At 43.8% G+C, this 21,440-nt stretch overlaps 1 pseudogene; it reads right to left on the reverse strand.

Annotated features, from left to right (window-relative positions):
• Nucleotides 1-21,440, reverse strand: part of LOC115108181 (microtubule-associated serine/threonine-protein kinase 3-like) — a 38,177-nt pseudogene that overhangs the window by 7,647 nt on the left and 9,090 nt on the right.

Raw genomic sequence — 21,440 nt, forward strand, 5'->3', positions numbered from 1 at the left:
GTGACTGTAGCCACAGTAGTAGTAATAGTGACAGTAGTATTAGTAGTCACAGTTACAGTGTCAGTAGCAACATTGCTGCAGGAGCGTGGGCCTTGTCTTACCTGCAGCCTGGTGGTCGGGGGCAGGACTGCGGCAGGGGGTGGAGGGGCCAGGTGATAGGCTGTGTGTGGGGGAGCCTGGCAGGCTCTCGCTGGACGACACAGAGTGGTGCTGCAGTCCAGAGTTGAAGCTGCGGCTGCTGTGAATCACCGTGCTCTGCTTGGACAGCTTCTTCAGGATGCTCCTCCGCCTAGCTCAGTCAGTGGTTACAAAGAGTTATGAAGGGGTTGCGAAGTGTTTCGAAGGGTAAATAGAGCCATAACATTATTATTATAGTACGTGATTCACAGCCCGGGAGTTTTTTTTCTTCTGAAAATGTATACTGTAAAACAAATTTCTCATCGAGGATAATTTGGTTTTCTAATTGATCGGGGTTAGGTCAACTTGTTTCACGATGATGACAGTAGAGTTATAGAAATGAGAGGGAATACTCTGTGCATTAAGGAGGTCTTCTACAGTATACCTTACGTTTCTTAACCTAAAGTCAAGGCTTAGATTTCTTACTCCATTTTGAAAAAAGGCAACACTGGTGAGGTATGCAGTTTGTCGTCGTCCATGCGGTAGTGTGTTGTGTGTAGTGATCTCGATTGAACACTGGGGGGAGATTCACTTCGACGGGCGTCAAGTTCCTCTGTGTCCACATCACTAAGGATCTATCATGGTCCACACACCAACACATGCCTCTTCCCCCTCAGGAGACTGAAAAGATTTGGCTAAGATCCTCAAAAATGTTATACAGCTGCACCATTGAGAGCATCTTGACAGGCTGCGTCACCGCTTGGGATGGCAACTGCTTGGCATCCGACCGCAGGGCGATACAGAGGCTTGTGCGTATGGACCAGTACATCACTGAGGCCGAGCTTCCTGCCATCCAGGACCACTATACTAGGCAATGTCAGAGGAAGGCCCTAAAGACTCCAGCCAATCAATTCAAGTCTGGAACCAACAGGACCCTGAACAGCTTCTACCCCCAAGCCATAAGACTGCTAAATAGTTCATTAAAAAGTTTACCAAATTGCTACTCGGACTATCTGCATTGACCCTTTTTGCATGAACCCTTTGGACTCGTCACATACACTGCTGCTACTGTCACTTTATTCCTAGTTAAATGTACATATATAGCTCAATTACTTTGTACCCTTGCACATTGACTCGGTACTGGTACCTTGTGTATATAGCCAAGTTATCGTTAACCATTGTGTATTTATTATTACGCAAATACTTTTCTATTATTTCTCTATTTTATTTCTCTCTGCATTGTTGGGAAGGGCCGGTGGGTAAACATTTTTCTGTTAGTCTACACCTGTTGCTTACGAAGCATGTAACAAATACAATTTGACTCGATTTGGAATAGTGACTTTTGCAGTACGACTCTTGCCGGATGTACTTATAACAATGGCAATACGGCAGCAATATTCCATCAAATTAAATGAGCACAAAAACACATCTAAATATGTTCCCTCACCTGTCCTGATTGTCCCTTCTTTTGCTCTTCTTGCTGCGTCTTGCCATCTTTCCCTTGTGGCTGGTCTTTCGAGCCGGCCCAACCTTGATAGACGTGTTCTCCAATGCCGTAGTCTGAAGGGCCACCTTGCCGCCACTCTGTTGGTGTTTCACAAAAAAAAACGATGAAGGATTGGATCTTCTACTATCTCCAACAGTGTTGTTATAGGTTGACAATAGGTATAGGCTCTAGGGTGTGTATTGTTTTATATACCTTCAGAAGCAGCTCCATCATCTCTGTGTGGACCAGACCCTGCACGGACTCTCCGTTCACGTGAGTGATGAGGTCACCAGCCCTCAGTCCTGCCTCGTGGGCTGGGCTGCCATCTTCAACACTCTGTAAAACAAGTGTTTTTTTTATTATCACAATTCCTCAGTCTTTGTGGGGTGATGCCGCCTTTTATTGTGTAACTATTGGCTAATTCTGGAGCAGGATAGAAAAGCGGCACTCACCGAGACCATGTGGTGCACCGTGTAAACGTCGCTGTCGCCCATGTAGACGCGGATCGCCTGCATGGTGAAGCCGTATTTCTTCCCTGAGCTGTGGATGACGATGGGTGGCCGCAGGCTTCTGAGGCTAAGCGACAGGTCGCGGCTGGGGGACGAATCGCGGGACGAATGATTGGAGGAGAGCGAGCGCGAAGAGATGGGGCTGGGCTGGAGGCCGCTGGGCATATCATCTGGAATGGTACACAAAGGATGAGTTCAAGTTCAAGAAATGAGAAAAGGCATTGGGTAATGGTTGTATTTAGAACAAGAGCCTGCTCTTGTTTAGCATTTACAATCAACTTAACAGCCATTAGCTCTGTACAAACACACCTGCCATACCATACCCTATTCAGCGATATCTGCCCGCTGGGCACTACTAACCCTGTATGACTAACTTACACTATTATATACAAAAGCATGTGGACACCCCTTCAAATTAGTGGATTTGGCCCGTTGCTGACAGCTGCATAAAATCGATCACACAGCCATGTAATCTCCATAGACAAACATTAGCAGTAGAATGGCCTTACTGAAGAGCTCAGTGACTTTCAACGTGGCACCGTCAAAGGATGCCACCTTTCCAACAAGTCAGTTCGTCAATGTTCTTCCCTGCTAGAGCTGCCCTGGTCAACTGTAAGTGCTGTTATTTTGAAGTGGAAACCTCTAGGAGCAACAACGGCTCAGCCGCGAAGTGGTAGGCCACACAAGCTTTCAAAACGGGACCACAGAGTGCTGAACCGCTTCACGCATAAAAAATAGCCTGTCCTCGGTTGCAACACTCACTACTGAGTCCCAAACTGCCTCTGGAAGCAACGTCAGCTCATTAACTGTTCTTCAGGAGCTTCATGAAATGGGTTTCCATGGCCGAGCAGCCGCACACAAGCCTAATATCACCATGCGCAATGCCAAGGGTCGCCTGGAATGGTGCAAAGCTCGCCACCATTGGACTCTGGAGCAATAGAAACGCGTTCTCTGGAGTGACGAATCACGCTTCACCATCTGGCAATTCGGCGGACTAATCTGGGTTAGGCGGATGCCAGGAGAACGCTACCTGTCACAATTCATAATGCCAACTGTAAAGTTTGGTGGAGGAGGAATAATAGTGTGGGGATGTTTCTCATGGTTCGGGCTAGGCCCCTTAGTTCCAGTGAAGGGAAATCATAACGCAACAGCATACAATGACATTCTAGACGATTCTGTGCTTCCAGCTTTGTGGCAACAGTTTGGGAAAGGCCCTGTCCTGTTTCAGCATGACAATCCCCCGTGCACAAAGTGAGGCCAAAAAAAATCACCAATTCTGTAGGAGCGAACAGGGCCGTGTGCACTCTGACAGAGATGGGCTATTTATGAACTCAGGTTTGATCACTAGTTTCTCCTGGCATCTGTGGCGCTGCTTTCCTGTGCTAGTCTACAAGCCATATGCACTGTAAGCCAAACATCTGTACAGATTTCCTATCTTTTCATTCAAAATCTTTCTCTCGAGCTGCCAGTTCTGGTTGTAGACCACACGTACACAGACACATAGAAATGTATAGAGGGCACACTTGCCACTACACGGGAAAGCCCTCCATGGGCTTTGTTTTCACAGAAGTGATCAATGGCAAAGATCAGAGGTGCGCCCTCTATATATTTCTATGGACAGCAACTGTCATGACATTTCTCCAAACCAGAGAGCGCGTTCAAGATTGACGTCGAAATTGAACATCTATCCATGTCCCAAGGCCGTCGGGAAATGCCTTCAAAACTGTCCATTAGGGGCAACAGTGAGCACTATTACCATCAAGTAGGCTTGTGTTTTGCTAGGGTGCTGTGGACAGAGGTGGTGGATAAGTGTTATCCCATGACTCTGGATCAGAAGGTTGTGTGTTTGATTCCAGTCGTGGACACAGGTTTTACATGTTTTCTTTTAACCCTATTCCAAACCTTACCTTAACCCTTAACTTCGAAATTTGATGTTTGGAGAAATGGGCCCACATAGAGCAGCAGGAGTCAACCCAGGGTGTCAAAAACACTCTGAAATTTGGAGCAACGTGGATAAATGTCTAATTCAGCAGTGAGACTGTGAGAGCTTGTTGCCTTTCTATAATCGCTCGAGAAATAAATGAGGAAACAAGTCGAGATCAGATCATGGAAACGTGCCCGTTAGAGATATGATTGTGAAAGTAACGCAAGCGTTGTTTGACAAAGTAACTGTAATAATATTACCCCGTTTGACAAAGTAACCCATTACTTTCCTCAGTTACTCATAAAAGTAATCTGATTTACGTAACGATTTACTTTTGTAATGCATTACCCCCAACACAGACCTGCAGTGATGATGAGAGACAGGGCGGCGATGGAGGCAGACTTGGGGACTTTGCCCCCAAGCCTCGGTCTGTCTGGTGTCTGTCTATCTGGTGTCTCCAGCTGGTTTCCAAAGCGTTGGGGGGCTCTGTGGTTCCTGGGGGAAGAGTGTTTGGCCCCGGTGCTGTTGCTACGAATCCTGATCCGATGCAGGTTTGACACTACCACCTCAGCTGTAATACACAGGAATAAGGGTTCAAATCAAATGTGTTTGACCAAAAAAGGCCATGTCTGAAGTATCTTTGCAAATAATTTGGTCTGGATGGAAGCTCACTATAAAGAGAAAGTCCATACACTTGAACTCTGTGTTTGTGACTAGACTGCTTTTTGTTTTGACAGTTTGCCCTTTGATCAGTCTGCACCTGGCTTGGTCATGAATCCTCCTATCGACACAAATCTGTTTGTTGTTACGAAGAATGTTTCATGAGAAATGAAATATCTTATGTAATATTTCAATTTTTGTGGGTTTCCATGAAGCTGTGGAGACTTGAAGAAGAGTGGAGGGGCTTGGGACTGAGCTCACCTTCGTCGTCTGTGGAGAAGGCGAAGCGGGGCATGGTCTCCAGACTGTGGGTGCTGCTCATCACCAGGGGGCTGGTGCCCCTCTCAGAATGGAAGGAATTGGACGAGGCCCGAGGGCGCAGGCTGCAACACATCAACGGCAGTGTCAGTTAGGAGTAGAAGGGACAATGGTGACATCCTATCTACAGCTAAAATAGTCATTTATGATGTGTGCAGCCATTGGTTATGCCCATCCTATTCAGCAAACATTTCTTGACTTTTCGGAACTAATCATCATTTTATGCACTTTTCGCCCACTGTTTTGGAGTGCCTCCAATAAATAGGTGTTTTAACTCTTACACAGGGAATCCTAACAGAAACAGAGCGCTACAAACTCATTCTGGCTCTGCTCACCTGCCCCTGCGATCTTGGTGCTGGCGTTCCTGTCTCTGAATGTCTCCTCCCGGGGAGGGTGTGAAACGCCCATCCCAGCCCTCCTTGTCCTCACTGTGGCTGCGGTCCGATGAGAAGCTCAGGTTGGACGGTGTGGCCAGATGTTCTGTGCTGCTGTACACCTGAAAGCATGGAGTAGCCACGTTAGCTAGGGTGGTCACGCTTGGTGAACTTGGCACCAACAAAACATTCTTTTTTTTTTCTTCTCTTTCACAGATTTAAGGAGTTTTCCATTATATTCTATTTACAAAGAACTGCTCAGCAAATTACTGATATTATTGACATTTCTAATATTTGAAAAGGTACGTTCCGAACCTTGCTGAAGCGGTTTGACCAGGAGGAAAACTGACGGATTTCCAGGGAAGACTCTTCATCGTTGGTTTCGTCATCCTCATCTGAGGCCAAATGGTGGTAACGCTCTAAGCGAGCTGATAACATGACAACACAAAATGAGCGGAACTCAGGAACAGGGACCGTACCATAAAATCTGAACCAGGACATTTAGTGTATTTCAGGAAAACATATAGTTTTCATTAAACACAATTGACTAATGAAAATATCAATAAGCATTAGACAGGCATGAAGAGCAAATATCACTACATCTGTGGAGATATACTGGCAATAGAAAGAATGAATCTTTGTCTTTAATAAAAGCACTTATGAAGGACTGCCCGTACTGTCAAAGTAGCTGGTGTCGTCCTCCGCTTCCAGTTGAGGGATGAATTCGGCTTTCAGTCGCAATAGCCCGTTCCAGTCCAGACGTAAGAAAAAGGGGTGTTGTTTTACCTCAGATGCTCCTCCTAGAACAACATTTATTTTTCCGATTACAGTCGTGCGCAAATCTCAGGAAAAATAGCCAACAGCAAAACGTCAGACCAGGATGATGTGACATGAAAAACGAGGCCCCGGGTTCCAATATCTAGACTAGCGCACCACTTAGAATGAAGCAATAGGACATGCATTCTAAGTGGGATGCTAGTATGGACATTGGAACGTAATTTTGTGGTCTACGAACCTGTCCCCAGGCGCTCCAGAGGGCTCTGCCTCAGCAGCCGTGTGATCATGTCCTGGGCGTCTGCAGGTAAAGCATCATCCCCATCGGGCCAGATGATGTCATCTGTACATCGAGCAAGCAAACGTTAATGAGAGGATCTCCACATTGTACACAATTAAAGAAAGCCTACATACTGTACATATTCCAGCAACTGAATACTTACCACTGACAACCTGCCCAAAGAGTTCCTCGGGCGTGTCCCCAAAGAAGGGCACACATCCAACCAGGAACTCGTACAGGATGACTCCCATGGCCCACCAGTCTACTGGCTTCCCATAGCCCTGTCTCAGTATCACCTCTGGGGCTATGTACTCTGGGGTGCCACACACCTAGAGAACCACACCAATAATATTCAGTTATACTGTAACATTTGCATTCAGATGATTTTTGTAACACAATGGAGTTGAGTTACAACAGTAGTTATGAGATGGTACACATATCCTGGGTTGAGTATTTGACCTATGCATTTGACCCTGGTGTGAGGATGTGTTCAAAAAACATGTCTGACATTTGGTTATATTGTTTTCCTGAATGTATTTATAGTGAAAGGACAAATAAAGGGTTACGCGGTTTACAAGACTCTCACCTGTTTGTCGATGAACTCCCTGGTGTCTTTCTCCATGTGACCCTCGTAAAGGTTAGTGGTCATGTTCATCAGGCCAATTCTGGACAGGCCAAAGTCGGTCAATTTGATGTGGCCCATAGAAGTGATCAACAAGCTGCAGGTGGCATAGAAAGAAATGTTAAAGCTATATTTTCTTTGACTTGAGGTACGGTACCTTCAGAAAGTATTCACACTCATTTTTCCACATTTGGATGTGTTACAGCCTGATTTTAAAATGGATGACATTTAGATTTTGTGTCACTGGCCTACACACAATAACCCATAATGTCAAAGTGGAATTAAGTTTTTAGAAATAGCTACACATTTCCTAAAAATTAAAAGCTGTAATGTCTTTAAGTAAATAAGTATTCAACCCCTTTGTTATAGCAGGCCTAAATAAGTTCAGGAGTAAATATTTGCTTAACCAGTCACATAAGTTGCATGGATTCACTCTGTGTGCAATAATAGTGGTTAACAAGATTTTTTAATGACTACCTCATCTCTGTACCCCACACATGAAATGACCTGTAAGGTCCCTGAGTTGAACAGTGAATTTCAAACACAGATTCAATCACAAAGACCAGGGAGGTTTTCCAATGCCTTGCAAAGAAGGGCACCTATTGGCAGAAAAAAAGACATTGAATACCCCTTTGAGCAGGATGAAGTTATTCATCACTCTTTGGATGGTGTATCAATACACCCCGTCACTACAAAGATACAGGCATCCTTCCTAACGCCTAAGTTGCCAGAGAGGAAGGAAACCGCCCAGGGATTTCACCATGAGGCCAATGGTAACTTTAAAACAACAGTGTTTAATGGCTGTGATAGAAGAAAACTGAAGAAGGATCAACAACATTGTAGTTGCTCCACAATACTAACCTAAATGACAAAGTGAAAAGAAGGAAGCCTGTAGAGAATAAAAATATTCCAAAACATCCATCCTGTTTGCAATAAGGCACTTTAGTAAAGCTGAAACAAATGTGGCCTGAATACAAAGTGTTATGTTTAGTGCAAATCCAATGCAACACATCACTGAGTACCACTCTTCATAGTTGTGGCTACATCATGTTATGGGTATGCTTGTCATCGGCAAAGACTAAGGAGTTAAAAAAATTATAATAATTAAATGTACGGAATAGAGCTAAGCACGTGCAAAATCCTAAAGAAAAACCTGTTTCAGTCTATTGTTCAACAGACACTGGGAGACAAATTCACCTTTCAGCAGGACAACCACCTAAAACACAAGGCCAAATATACATCTATACTGGAGTTGTTTACCAAGACGACATTGAGTGTTCTTTAGCTCCTAGTTACAGTTTTGACTTAAATTGTCTTGAAAACTTATGGCAAGACTTGAAAATGGCTGTCTAGAAATGATCAGCAACAAACTTAAAAGAGCTGAAGAATAAAAAAAATAATGTGCAGATATTGTACAATCCTGCTGTGCAAACCTCTTAAGAGACATGCCCTGAAAGACAGCTGTATTTGCTGCCAAAGGTGATTCTAACATGTATCGACTCAGGGGTGTGACAAATTTGCAAAAATGTAGATTTCTTCACTTTGTCATTATGGGATATTGTGGGTAGATGGGTGAGGGGGGGAAAAACTATTTAATCCATTTTGAATTCAGGGGGTATGAATACTTTCTGAAGGCACTGCTTGTAAAGAGGTTTAAAGTTTGTTCTGGACTCACTTGTCAGGTTTGAGGTCTCTATGAACAATGCCGTAGTTGTGAAGGTATTCCAAGGCCAACACAGTCTCAGCAAAGTACATTCGGGTCATGTCCACGGGAAGGGGGCCCATGTTCTTCAGCAGGTTAGCACAGTCCCCACCTGCAAGAGATAATCAACAGTTATGCTAAAGCTAGGAGAAATCATGGGTGGATCAAATTCGCCTTTCCAACTATACTGAACAAAAATATTATATATATAAACACAACATGTAAAGTGTTGGTCCCATGTTTCATGAGCTGAAATAAAAGATCCCAGAAATGTTTCATACCCACAGAAAAGCTTATTTCTCTCAAATTTGGTGCACAAATGTGTTTGCTTCCCTGTTAGTGAGCATTTCTCCGCCAAGATAATCCATCCACCTAACAGGTGTGGCATATCAAGAATCTGATTAAACAGCATGATCGTTACATAGGTGCACCTTGTGCTGGGGACAATAAATGGTCACTCTATAATGTGCCGTTTTGTCACACAACACAATGCCACAGATGTCTCAAGTTTGGAGGGAGCATGCAATTGGCATTCTGACTGCAGGAATGTCCACCAGAGCTGTTGCCAGAGAATTAAATGTTAATTTCTCAACATAAGCCGCCTCCAACATCGTTTTTGAGAATTTGGAAGTACGTCCAACCAGCCTCACAACCGCAGACCACGTGTAACCACGCCAGCCCAGGAGCTCTACATCCGGCTTCTTCACCTGCGGGATCGTCTGAGACCAGCTACCCGGACAGCTGATAAAACTGAGGAGTATTTCTGTCTGTAATAAAGCCCTTTTGTGTGGAAAAACTGATTATGATTGGTTGGGCCTGGGAGGGCATAGGCCCATCCACTTTGGAGCCAGGACCAAACAATCAGAATGAGTTTTTCCACACAAAAGGGCTGCGTCCCTACCCAGTCATGTAAAATCCATAGATTAGAGCCTAATTAATTAATTTCAATTGACGGATTTCCTTATATGCACTGTAACTCAGTAAAATCGTTAATTGTTGCATTTATATTTTTGTTCAGTATATTTCCATTCCAACATGACGAACAGAGTCATGATAAACATATCGCTTTTGGGTTAGAATATCATGACATTACCTTCCACATACTCCATCACCATGCACAGGTGGCGTCGTGTCTCAAAGGAGCAGAACATGGAGACCACAAATGGGTTCTCGGCGAAGGTCAGGATGTCCCGCTCCACAAACACCTGCTGGATCTGGTTCCTCAGGACCAGGTTTTGCCTGTTGATCTTCTTCATGGCGAAACGCTGCCGAGTGTCTCTGTGTCGGACCAGGTATACAGCCCTGCCAACCACCACAGTACAGGAGCCGTGTCATACATGACCTCCACATTGATAATCCATGACTACAGGGACAGTTCAATCCATAAAAGGTGGATAGTTAATATTCAATAGTTTTCTAAATGTTTACTAACCATGACAGAAGTCTACAGTTGGCATTTTACTGTTAACCTTTAACTGACTATAACTGAGGTGACAGAGTGCATTGATTTCAGATCAACATGATAATAGCTAATTGGGAGTCCATGTTTTCAGTGATCAGCGTGGTTAACCACTTGCCTGTTTAGCGCTTACCCATAGGCTCCATTACTGATGAGCTTGATGGTTTCAAAGTCACTCTCCAGTGGTTTCCTTCGCGTCGGGGTGAGTGCCTGGGGACACTTGTTCTGCTGCAAACAATTAGAGAATTAAGAGGCAGCCATTATTCAAAAGGTGCCGGGGGACCCATTAACCCACTGGTGCCAGTATGATTACATAGCCAGTCTACCAAATAACGTCATGTAAATAAAGCTGCCTATGTTGTTAACTGAAAGTCCAGTTTATGTGATTCTGTTGGCAATCTCACACTACAAACCTAGTACATCACAGGCAAGCTAATGCCCAATTTGCAGTAAGTCATCTTAACGCAATCTCGCTCGGCTACTGGATGGAGCGCATAGGGTTTCACAATGCAAGACAAAATGGAGGAGAGCCTAGTTTCTCGTCCGAGAACGCATTTATTTTGGGAGATTGCAAAATAGGTCCTTTTCACTCAAGACAGGAGAAACATATTGTTTCAGGTGATAATAAAACATGTTTCGTTGAGTTACTTTTTCCTCAACTTCTTTCGCAAACTTTCTATCAAGTCAAGCTAGCTTACAGAGCAACTAACTAGCTAACTAAAAGCAAGGCTAGGTTGAAAATACTGTAGCTAGTGATCTCCACCTAAAAATTATTATCAAAAACAAAAGTCATTACCAACACAATAAACTAAAACAGACATATAATATAATTGGCTTAACAGCCAACATTTCTATTAAAATAGTACTCAATTATAGGAATGGGTAATTGTTTACAAGTTGCTAGTTAAAGCCATCGCCGAAAACCACATATATTTTCATCTTGTTCTGTGGTTTGGTAACTTCCTATTCTATTGACAGACTCTGGTTGCACTGAGGACGTTGCATAGTTTGAAAAAGTGTGTCACCCGTTTCGCAATGGAGCCTTCAACCGCAAGGGGGGATGCTGCAATACCACTCCGTTAAGGAAAGTTCAGGCGGAATGTGAATGAGGCATAACTCCTTACCTCCACAGACTCATCAGACTCCAATGTCATCGATGGAGCGGACTCATACTGCTCAAGCTGTACCATATCTAAAAGAGCAGGGTAGAAAGATATGATTTAACAGCAATGCAATGATGTTGATTGGTACTGGATGTCTATCTCAAGTGCGGGAAATTCAGGTCAATGTTATGGCAAAGGATATACCAATACCTTCGAGGGGGTCGCGAGTCAAGCCCAGTTGGTTGATGATGTAACGTGGAATATCCGTCTTGATGCCCTGGCCCTCTTTGGCATGACCCTCGGCTGCCTCCAGCAGATGATAGAACTCTTCCGGGTCGAATTCCTGCCAATGACATCCAAGGGCCATTAGATTAGATTGGATTAAAGTGAATAAAATCACTTAGTCATGAAAGAGCTTATTGGCGATACAGTGGCTTAAAAACCAGCGACAAAACAGATTAAGAGAGACAGCTTTCCAACGCTCTCAACAGAATCAAATCGCATTTTCAATCGGAATGAGATTTTCTCTCCGTCTCACCAGGCACTCGAGCAGCCTCGCCGGTCGGGATATGATGATGAGAATCTTCTTCACCAGCTGGGTGATGACAGATACCTCCTCGCTCTCCGAGCGATCGTACGCCTGAAATGCAAAGCCAAAATGTTATCAGCTTCTGAACAGAGCACAACATGGAGATGATAAACTTTGTTGATGACGCAGAGAGCTCAAAAACAGAGGAGCCTTTATCTCTCTTTCACCATAGCAAGAGCGCAACCACATAGCATTAAAGCCAACCTAGCTACCTGCAGCATGACCACAGAATGCAGTACTTGCAGACATAGGCCCTGTCTAGAAAGAAACCCTGGCCCCTAGGCACTTCTGTAGATCTGAGAGGACTGAATAAATTAAATAGCGATAATTCCACCCAAGTGCTTAGGGGGAAGGGACAATGGGTTGTTCTTTGTTCTTCAGTGGTTAATCAATTCCAGAGAATAAATTGTTCTACAGAACACAAATCAGGAATCTTAAGCCCTCGCACTATGCATCATTATTGGCTACCCCAAGCATCACAATCAAGTACCTGGGCGGCAGGTAGCCTAGCGGTTAGTGTTGGCCCAGTAACCAAAAAGGCACTAGTTCGAATCACAGAGCCGACTAGTTGAAAAATCTGACAATGTGCCCTTGAGCAAGGCACTTAACCCTTATTGCTCCAGGGATGCCGTTGATAATGGCTGACCCTGGCCATGAACTCACTCTCTGAGGTTGTCTCAGGGGCAGTTGGAGTATGCAAAAAACACTGACGGAAAATTTGATGTGAAGAGACAGCCTTGAAAATGTTCATCTTGTCTTAGTGTCATAAATAATCCTTGGTTCCTGCCTGTGCTTGGTAAAGACATGAGGGGTGGCGACATGACCCCCTCCTTAAGACCATCTGGCAGAATGCCAAGAATATGGTCTATAAGTTAAGATAGGAGACGGTGCCTGACAAATGCCCAGAACCAACCCAATGAACAATGCCTATGTAAGCAGTATATAAGAGATCTAACAGGACTACCCCAGGGGAGCTCACTTCAAACCGGTACTTTAAGCATCTAAGTTTGACTGTGACCTCTCCAGCTTGCTGTCAATAAACAATGATTCATTTAAGATTGACTTCGAGTGTCCTTGTGTAGAATTTCCCCGACAACACATTTGAAATAAGACAAATATAAGCACCCACCAAATTATTATTATGTTTTAGTTTGTATACCAGGACCAATAGGGAGAATAGCATTGGCTTTTGATTCGCTGTCCTTCTGAGGCCAGTTGCAAGTGACTGGACAGCTGGGTCACAATGTACAGACACCAGACCTGAGTTCAAATACATGTGTATTTGAGTATTTTCAAATAGTGTGGACAAAATCTACTACTGCTATTTGAAGTATTTGAAAGTATTTTCAAATAATTTCCTATTTAGCCTAATAACTATTAGGTTAAAGTGCATTGGAGTATTTATTTGTATTTTAAAAGACACTGTGTATTTGAGTATTTTCAAATACATGCCAAGACTTTCCTAGTGTATTTCCAAATATGTTCCAATATTCAACTACTATTATTTTCCAAATAAATTATCTGAATACTTACTTTTAAATGTATGTGAAAGTAATCCAAATAATTGAAATAGTATTTGAACTCAGGTCTGATACACACACAAAGAGGATGACTAACTACACTGAACAAAAATATAAACGCAAAAAAGTGTAAAAGTGTTGGTCCCATTTTTTATGAGCTGAAATAAAAGATCCCAGATATGTTCAATATGCACAAAAATATAATTTTTCAAACATTTTGGGCACAAATTTGTTTACATCTCTGTAAGTGAGCATTTGTCCTTTGCCAAGATAATCCATCTACTTGACGGGTGTGGCATATCCAGAAGCTGATTAAACCGCATGATCATTACACAGGTGCACCTTGAGCTGGGGTCAATAGAAGGTCACTCTAAAATGTGCCGTTTTGTCACAACACAATGCTACAGATGTCTCAAGTAGAGGGAGCATGCAATTGGTATGCTGACTGCAGGAATGTCCACCAGAGCTGTTGCCAGATAATTGAATGTTCATTTCTCTACAATAAGCCACCTCTAATGTCATTTTAGAGAATATTTCAGTATGCCCAACTGTCCTCACAACCACAGACCACGTGCATGACGTCGTGTGGGCGAGTGGTTTGCTGATGTCAACGTTATGAACAGGGTGCCCCATGAATGCACAGAGATACTGTGACGAGATCCTGAGGCCCATTGTCGTGCCATTCATCTGCCGCCAGATGTGTTTCAGCATGATAATGCATGGCCCCATGTCGCAAGGATCTGTACACAATTCCTGGAAGCTGAAAATGTCCCAGTTCTTCCATGGCCTGCATACTCACTAGACATGTCACCCATTGAGCAAGCTTGGGACGCTCTGGATCGACTAGTAAGGCAGCGTGTTCAAGTTACCGGCAACTGCTCCGCCCACAACCGTAAGGCTCTCCAGAGGGTAGTGAGATCTGCACAACGCATCACAGAGGGCAAACTACCTGCCCTCCAGGACAAATACACCACCCGATGTCACAGGAAGGCCATAAAGATCATCAAGGACAACAACCACCCGAGCCACTGCCTGTTCACCCCGCTATCATGCAGAAGGCGAGGTCAGTACAGGTGCATCAAAGCAGGGACCGAGAGACTGAAAAACAGCTTCTATCTCAAGGCCATCAGACTGTTAAACAGCCACCACAAACATTGAGTGGCTGCTGCTAACATACGGACTCAACTCCAGCCACTTTAATATTGGACAAATTGATGTAAAAAAATGTATCACTAGCCACTTTAAACAATGCCACTTAATATAATGTTTACATTTACATTTACCCTATATTACTCTTCTCATATGTATATACTGTACTCTATACCATCTACTGCATCTTGCCATCTTTATGTAAAACATGTACCACTTGCCACTTTAAACAATGCCACTTTTATATGTTTACATACTCTACATTACTCATCTCATATGTATATACTCTACTCGATACCATCTAAATCAAATCAAATTTATTTATATAGCCCTTCGTACATCAGCTGATATCTCAAAGTGCTGTACAGAAACCCAGCCTAAAACCCCAAACAGCAAGCAATGCAGGTGTAGAAGCACGGCATCTTGCCTATGCCGTTCTGTACCATCACTCATTCATATATCTGTATGTACATATTCTTCATGCCTTTACACTTGTGTGTATAAGGTAGTTGTTGTGAATTGTTAGGTTAGATTACTCGTTGGTTATTACTGCATTGTCGGAACTAGAAGCACAAGCATTTCGCTACACTCGCATTAACATCTGCTAACCATGTGTATGTGACAAATAAAATTTGATTTGATATTCAGCAACTTCGCACAGCCATTGAAGAGTGGGACAACATTCCACAGGCCACAATCAACAGCCTGATCAACTCTATGCGAAGGAGATGTGTCGCACTGCATGTGGCAAATGTTGGTCACACCAGATACTGACTGGTTTTCTGATCCACACCCCAACAGATGCATATCTATATTCCCAGTCATGTGAATTCCATAGATTAGGGCCAAATACATTCCTTTCAATTGACTGGATTTCCTCATATGAACTGTAACTCAGTAAGATATTTGAAATTGTTCCATGTTGCATTTATATTTTTGTTCAGTACATTTACCACACGTTACATAAAGTGAGTTTGCCTTCAAGGAAAACTGTCTGCTTGGGTAAGAGTGGTGAGAGCAAGACTGAGTTTCGGTATAAGCGGAACTCAGGGGAAGAGAATGCACGCTGCTCTGGATAGAGGAGCTCTGGATAGAGGAGCTCTGGATAGAGGAGCTAAACACAGAACAATAGTGTGCAGTGAGAACTCTGAATTAAAAATGCAAAACCTGAAATGTGTTGCGCATCACAGAAAGACGTCTAGCTGGAAACAACCCCACGGAACCACATGAGACAGCCTCAGTCATGCTGTGGCCTCCGTGAGGGCAAATTTGATCCATCAATAACAAAACAAGCCAAGGCAATGAGGACGAACGTCTGAAAAAGGAGGAGAAAAGCGACGTGTCCTTAACAGATGGGTTAAATGTGGCCAGAAATATTATACACACACGTATCCCCAAGAAAATGCATCAGACAGGACGTTACATCAACAAAGGAGAATACTCCTTGGCTGTATTCTGAGGGCCTCCTGATTCAAACGGTGAGTCCTCATCATTGGCTGCGCTGCCTAAACCGTACAAATAACATGCCATCCAAAAACAACTTGTTCATTCCTCAGGGGGTTGACATATCATATGCAAATCATAAAACAACTGGATGCCCAAGGGTAGTGGTGAGGAAACACATTTCAGACTCAAGTGCCGGCAGTTATTGTCCAATCACACTGATAAACCTAGACGCAAAGATATTTGTGGATATCCCACCTCGTGGAGCAGCTTCTCCAGTTTCTCCTGCAGCTCCACAAAGTAGCGTGAAGTGACCAGGCCCGTGTGGGACTTGTCCAGGCAGTCTCGGACCAGCTCCACCAGCTGGTGCTGGATGAAGCCTAGCACGCCATCGGACAGTGGGAGGGTGCTGTCTGGGGAGCAGGCGGTGATGATATCCAGCAAGCGCTCTTCCATCTGTGCTGTGGCCTAAAGGGACAGCAAACACACACAACATTATACAAAAAAAAAACACAATTAAGTATTAGTTCAGAAATAGAAATAGAGAAAATGCATTCAATCACAGCCTGTAACCAAGTGTAATCCTCAGTAGCACCCAAAACAGGGTAGCCATGGTTAAGTGGTCCTTCTGGAGCACCCACTACTGCTAACTACCTTCAGACATGTTATGGCGACCATGGTTAGTCCAAGTGCAACGTTCAGAAAGTCCGATAAGTCCGAGTAATCACATTCCCCAGGAGCAGAGGGGAAATGAGCTTTCGGATTATGGCAAATACAAACAGACATTGCTTCCTGTACAACAAAGGGGGAGGAGACAACATGACATACCTTAGGGAACCGTTCTTTGTAAACATGGTTCATCATGACGACCTCATTATCGAATGAACCCATTGTTCTTCCGGGGCTAGAACAGAAAAGGACACAGATCTTGTCAATGTTTATTATTCCAATCCAACCAAATGGACTGACAAGAGCTCGCAAAAATCTGTGAAGCAGTCGGCATTGACAGTTCTTATTGGGTGGTTGCAATATTTTGAATAGTGGCTAAAATGATCATCCCAAGTGAAGATTCATTGTGGAATAGTGAACGTGCAACATTGCTTCCAAGCTCATTTCCTGTTTTACTTTGCTACTTTAGATTTTTTTTTTTACTCTTCAGTATTAGGTAAGAGAACAGCTGGTGTAAGACATGACCACATCTACACTGTCTGTCTGGCCCATGTAACAGACCAACAGGCCCTTCCCTCTCACGTTGTCCCGCCTAATCTCATTGTCCAAGAGTTAGGGGTACGGTGCAGAAATGCACCCCAGCCACAGACGCATTCAGCGCTTTTTTTTTGCAATGAAAGAAGCTTCTGTTGCAGCAGATGGCAGCCTGACCACCACACACTGCGGGCCCGCCCCCTCCCCATAACCCGCCCCCCCGAGAACCTCCAGTCTAGCTGGTCCCCGCAGTGCTCTGCACCCACCCACCCACCTACGCATTGCACGCCATGCCACGACAACACAGGGAGCTCGGGCAGAGCATGGTACACAACACTGCTCGCCTTAGGCCACGCAGCAACACCACGCTCTGCGTCCTAATCTATGCTTAAATCGGACCCTACGAGAGTCCCACAAATTGGTGCAGTATGTTACTTATTACAAAACAGGCTCATTTTCTACAATATTATACCACACGAGAACAGTGAAGGTGGGAACTGCAATCCCACTGTGTAGTGAGTTTAGCTAGAGGTCAAATTGAGGCGTACTGAACATTAGCAACCGCAAAATACTTTAGCTTTGCTTTGTTACAGGACTGAATACATTTTGACTGACCACACTGTCAGAACTAGCAGCAGGGTTGGATTGTACAAAGCAGGATCAATAACTAGCTAACGCATTGATTGTGCTTTGTGACACAGCCCCCCAGGTAAGGGGATGTAGACGAATACATTGACTCCATTCGTCAGTTCAAAATACTCCACTGACTCATGCTCTCGTCCACACCTAAGTTCTCTATCGCAACACAAAGGGAGGTGAGTTCATTAAGAACCAGGCAAAACAATGAGATCCTGGTACGGTAGAGTCAAATCTGGATTTGACTTAATACATTGTATTTGAAGATGTTCCAATTAGCATGTAATAAATTCCTAGGTCTGATTGGAGAAAAAAAATCCACAAATATGTACGTAAGGGTGATGATGCATTAAATCTAATTTTGATGATATGGCACATTACAGTTAAGGCGAGGATTAACGGACGGCTACCTGAGGCTGCGGGAGCGAGGGCGCATGAAAGGCGAGGGTCGCACATCCTCGTCTGTTACGCTCTCTGAGCTGCGGAAGTGCTTGAACAGGAAGTGGAGCTCGTCTTGAGTGGGCTGGTAGGGGAGCTGGTGCAGGCGCTCCTGGGAAGAGGAGGAGGACTGGAGGAAAATTAGTACTTTTAACATTCAAACGCCAACACTTTATCCTGAAGGATGGAGGATCGGTATCATAATTAGGACAAGAGAACGGTTATTTCATGTGGCTTTTGAGGCTGAGTACATTATTTTCCTGATTATTTTTATGAGATGAAAGGCACACTCTGGCAGCTCCTGGCAATCTGTCAGATGTTTTTCCCCATGGGTCCTGAATAGCAGTAGATCATGGTGACTTGGCCTGCTGCATCTGTGATGCCCCTTTTCTGCCTGCTCATAAAGAGGTCACTGAGGATCACTGAAAGGCCTATTGTCTCAGTCTGACCTTGCCGCATATGCCGACCTTTCCCTTATAAAACTACTCACAAATGGAGGAACACATGGCCTGTTCTCATCTTAGACCCTCATCTAATTTTTACACCACCCTTCTCCTTCAGAATGGAGACCTTGAATTATTATTTTTTTCAACCTAATTCAGCCTTGGGACAATTTTTTTCTTGAGCGGATGGTCAGGGGGCCAGAACATAATTACAAATAATCTGAAGACTGCTAATTGACCGCAAGAAGTCCAAACATACAGTGCATTCGGAAAGTATTCAGACCCCTTGACTTTCCCCCCCCTTTTGTTACGTTACAACATGATTCTAAAATTGATTAAAATGTTTTTTTCCTCATCAATCTACACACAATAACCCATAACGGCAAAGCAAAAACAGGTTTTTAAACATTTTTGCAAATGTATAATTTTTTTTTTAAAAAGCGTAAATAATACATTTACATAAATATTCAGACCCTTTACTCAGTACTGTGTTGAAGCACCTTTGGCAGCGATTACAGCCTCAAGTCTTCTTGGTTATGACATTACAAGCTTAGCACACCTGCATTTGGGGAGTTTCTCCCATTCTTCTCAGCAGATCTTCTCATGCTCTGTCAGGTTGGATGTGGAACGTCGCTGCACAGCTATTGTCAGGTCTCTCCAGAGATGTTCGAGGTCCTGAGCGCTCTGGAGCAGGTTTTCATCAAGAATCTCTTTCCACTTTGTTCCATTCATCTTTCCCTCGATCCTGACTAGTCTCCCAGCCCCTGCTAGTGAAAAACATCCCCACAACATGATGCTGCCACCACCATGCTTCACCGTAGGAATGGTGCCAGGTTTCCTCCAAACATGACACTTGGCATTCAGGCCAAAGAGTTCAATCTTGGTTTCATCAGAGCAGAGAATCTTGTTTCTCATGGTCTGAGAGTCCTTTAAGTGCCGTTTGACAAACTCCAAGCAGGCCTTCATGCCTTTTACTGAGGAGTGGCTTCTGTCTGGCCGCTCTACCATAAAGGCCTGTCTGGTGGAGTGACGCAGAGATGGTTGTCCTTCTGGAAGGTCCTCCCATCTCCACAGAGGAACTCTGGAGCTCATTGTCATTGTGTTCTTGGTCACCTCCCTGACCAAGGCCCTTCTCCCCCGATTGTTCTGTTTCTTCCATTTAAGAATGATGGAGGCCACTGTGTTCTTGGGGCCCATCAATGCTGCAGAGATTTTTTGGTACCCTTCCCCAGATCTGTGCATCAACACAATCCTTTCTCTGAGCTCTATGGACAATTCCTTCGACCTCATGGATTGGTTTTTGCTCTGACATGCAATGTCAACTGTGGGACCTTATATAGACAGGTGTGTGCCTTTCCAAATCATGTCCTATCAACTGAATTTACCACAGGTGGACTCCAATCAAGTTGAAGAAACATCTCAAGGATGATCAATAGAAACAGGATGTATTCAGACTCATAGCAAAGGATCTGAAATACATACGCAAATAAAGATATTTCTGTTTTTCATTCTTAATAAAAACCTGTTTTTGCTTTGTCATTATAGGGTATTGTGTGAAGATTGATGAGGATGTATATATATTTTTTATCTATTTTAGAATAAGGCTGTAACGTAACAAATTGTGGAAAAAGGGAAGGGGTTGGGAACACTTTCCGAATGCACTGTACATAATACCTGGCTAAAACAATCATTTTAAGCCTTGCTGACATTTGTATACGATATATCTCTCAATTATGCGTGGGAATAATTTGGAACAAATTTCCAAAATGTAAATCACTTGGAGCTGATTTGCTGGTTATTTTACAGTCGTATTTTTTTTAAAACTAAAGAATCACACGCATTAGGCTGCCAGTTTGTGAACCCTGTCCTACTGTCTCACGCAACACATATAGAGTGAAAAGGTCCCAAGTTCATCTGTCTGTCAGAAACGTAGATAATGGTGGATTTGTGAGCATGAGAGTTTGTATTAGATTTGTTGGGGCGCATGGGGAGCAGAGGGCTAAACTCTCCCCAGCCGCTATAAAGCCCCCACAGTTGTATTCTCTCATATAGAATATTTGATGTTCACATCTTATTCTGTTAATTCTGTTCATGCTTAACCATGAACAATATCCGCAGGGTAAGCAAAAGATATGAGGGCATTTAAGTGCGCACCCTTTCGGCACAGGAGCATTGATAATGCTCTTCGAAGCATCAAATCCTATTACAAGCACAAATACAGAACATTAGCTCATCACGTCACACTCGAATACATTCATGTACTGTGGGCCCATTATCACTAGACATTATCCACCGCAGGCTAGGAGCCAAACATAAATGACTCATTCAGACACACGATGATTCAAGATAGGATTTGTCCCGTTTGATCACATGGTCACAGTGTTGTCTCTTTCAGCCACAGACGCATTTCTTATCCTATTCAGATCTTGTTGAATGGTTTATATGGTGTTGTGATACTGCAGTTTCATATGGACCCTGCGGGAGCTGGGTGAGGGCTAGAGACTTACAGAGACCGTGGAACTGGGGGGGTTGGTTCCGTAGCCGGAGGAGGGGAGGGACGCCAAAGACCATCGTCTGCCTTCCGCTCTGGAGAAAAACAGACAGACATGGTTATGTTACCGTGTACATTTTTGCATGTCATATCAACTGCCTTATAACGCGTTACGTCTTCCCCGCACTACACTGAAAGCC

The sequence above is a fragment of the Oncorhynchus nerka genome, linkage group LG24, assembly GCF_034236695.1.
Source record: "Oncorhynchus nerka isolate Pitt River linkage group LG24, Oner_Uvic_2.0, whole genome shotgun sequence".
Lineage (NCBI taxonomy): Eukaryota > Metazoa > Chordata > Actinopteri > Salmoniformes > Salmonidae > Oncorhynchus > Oncorhynchus nerka.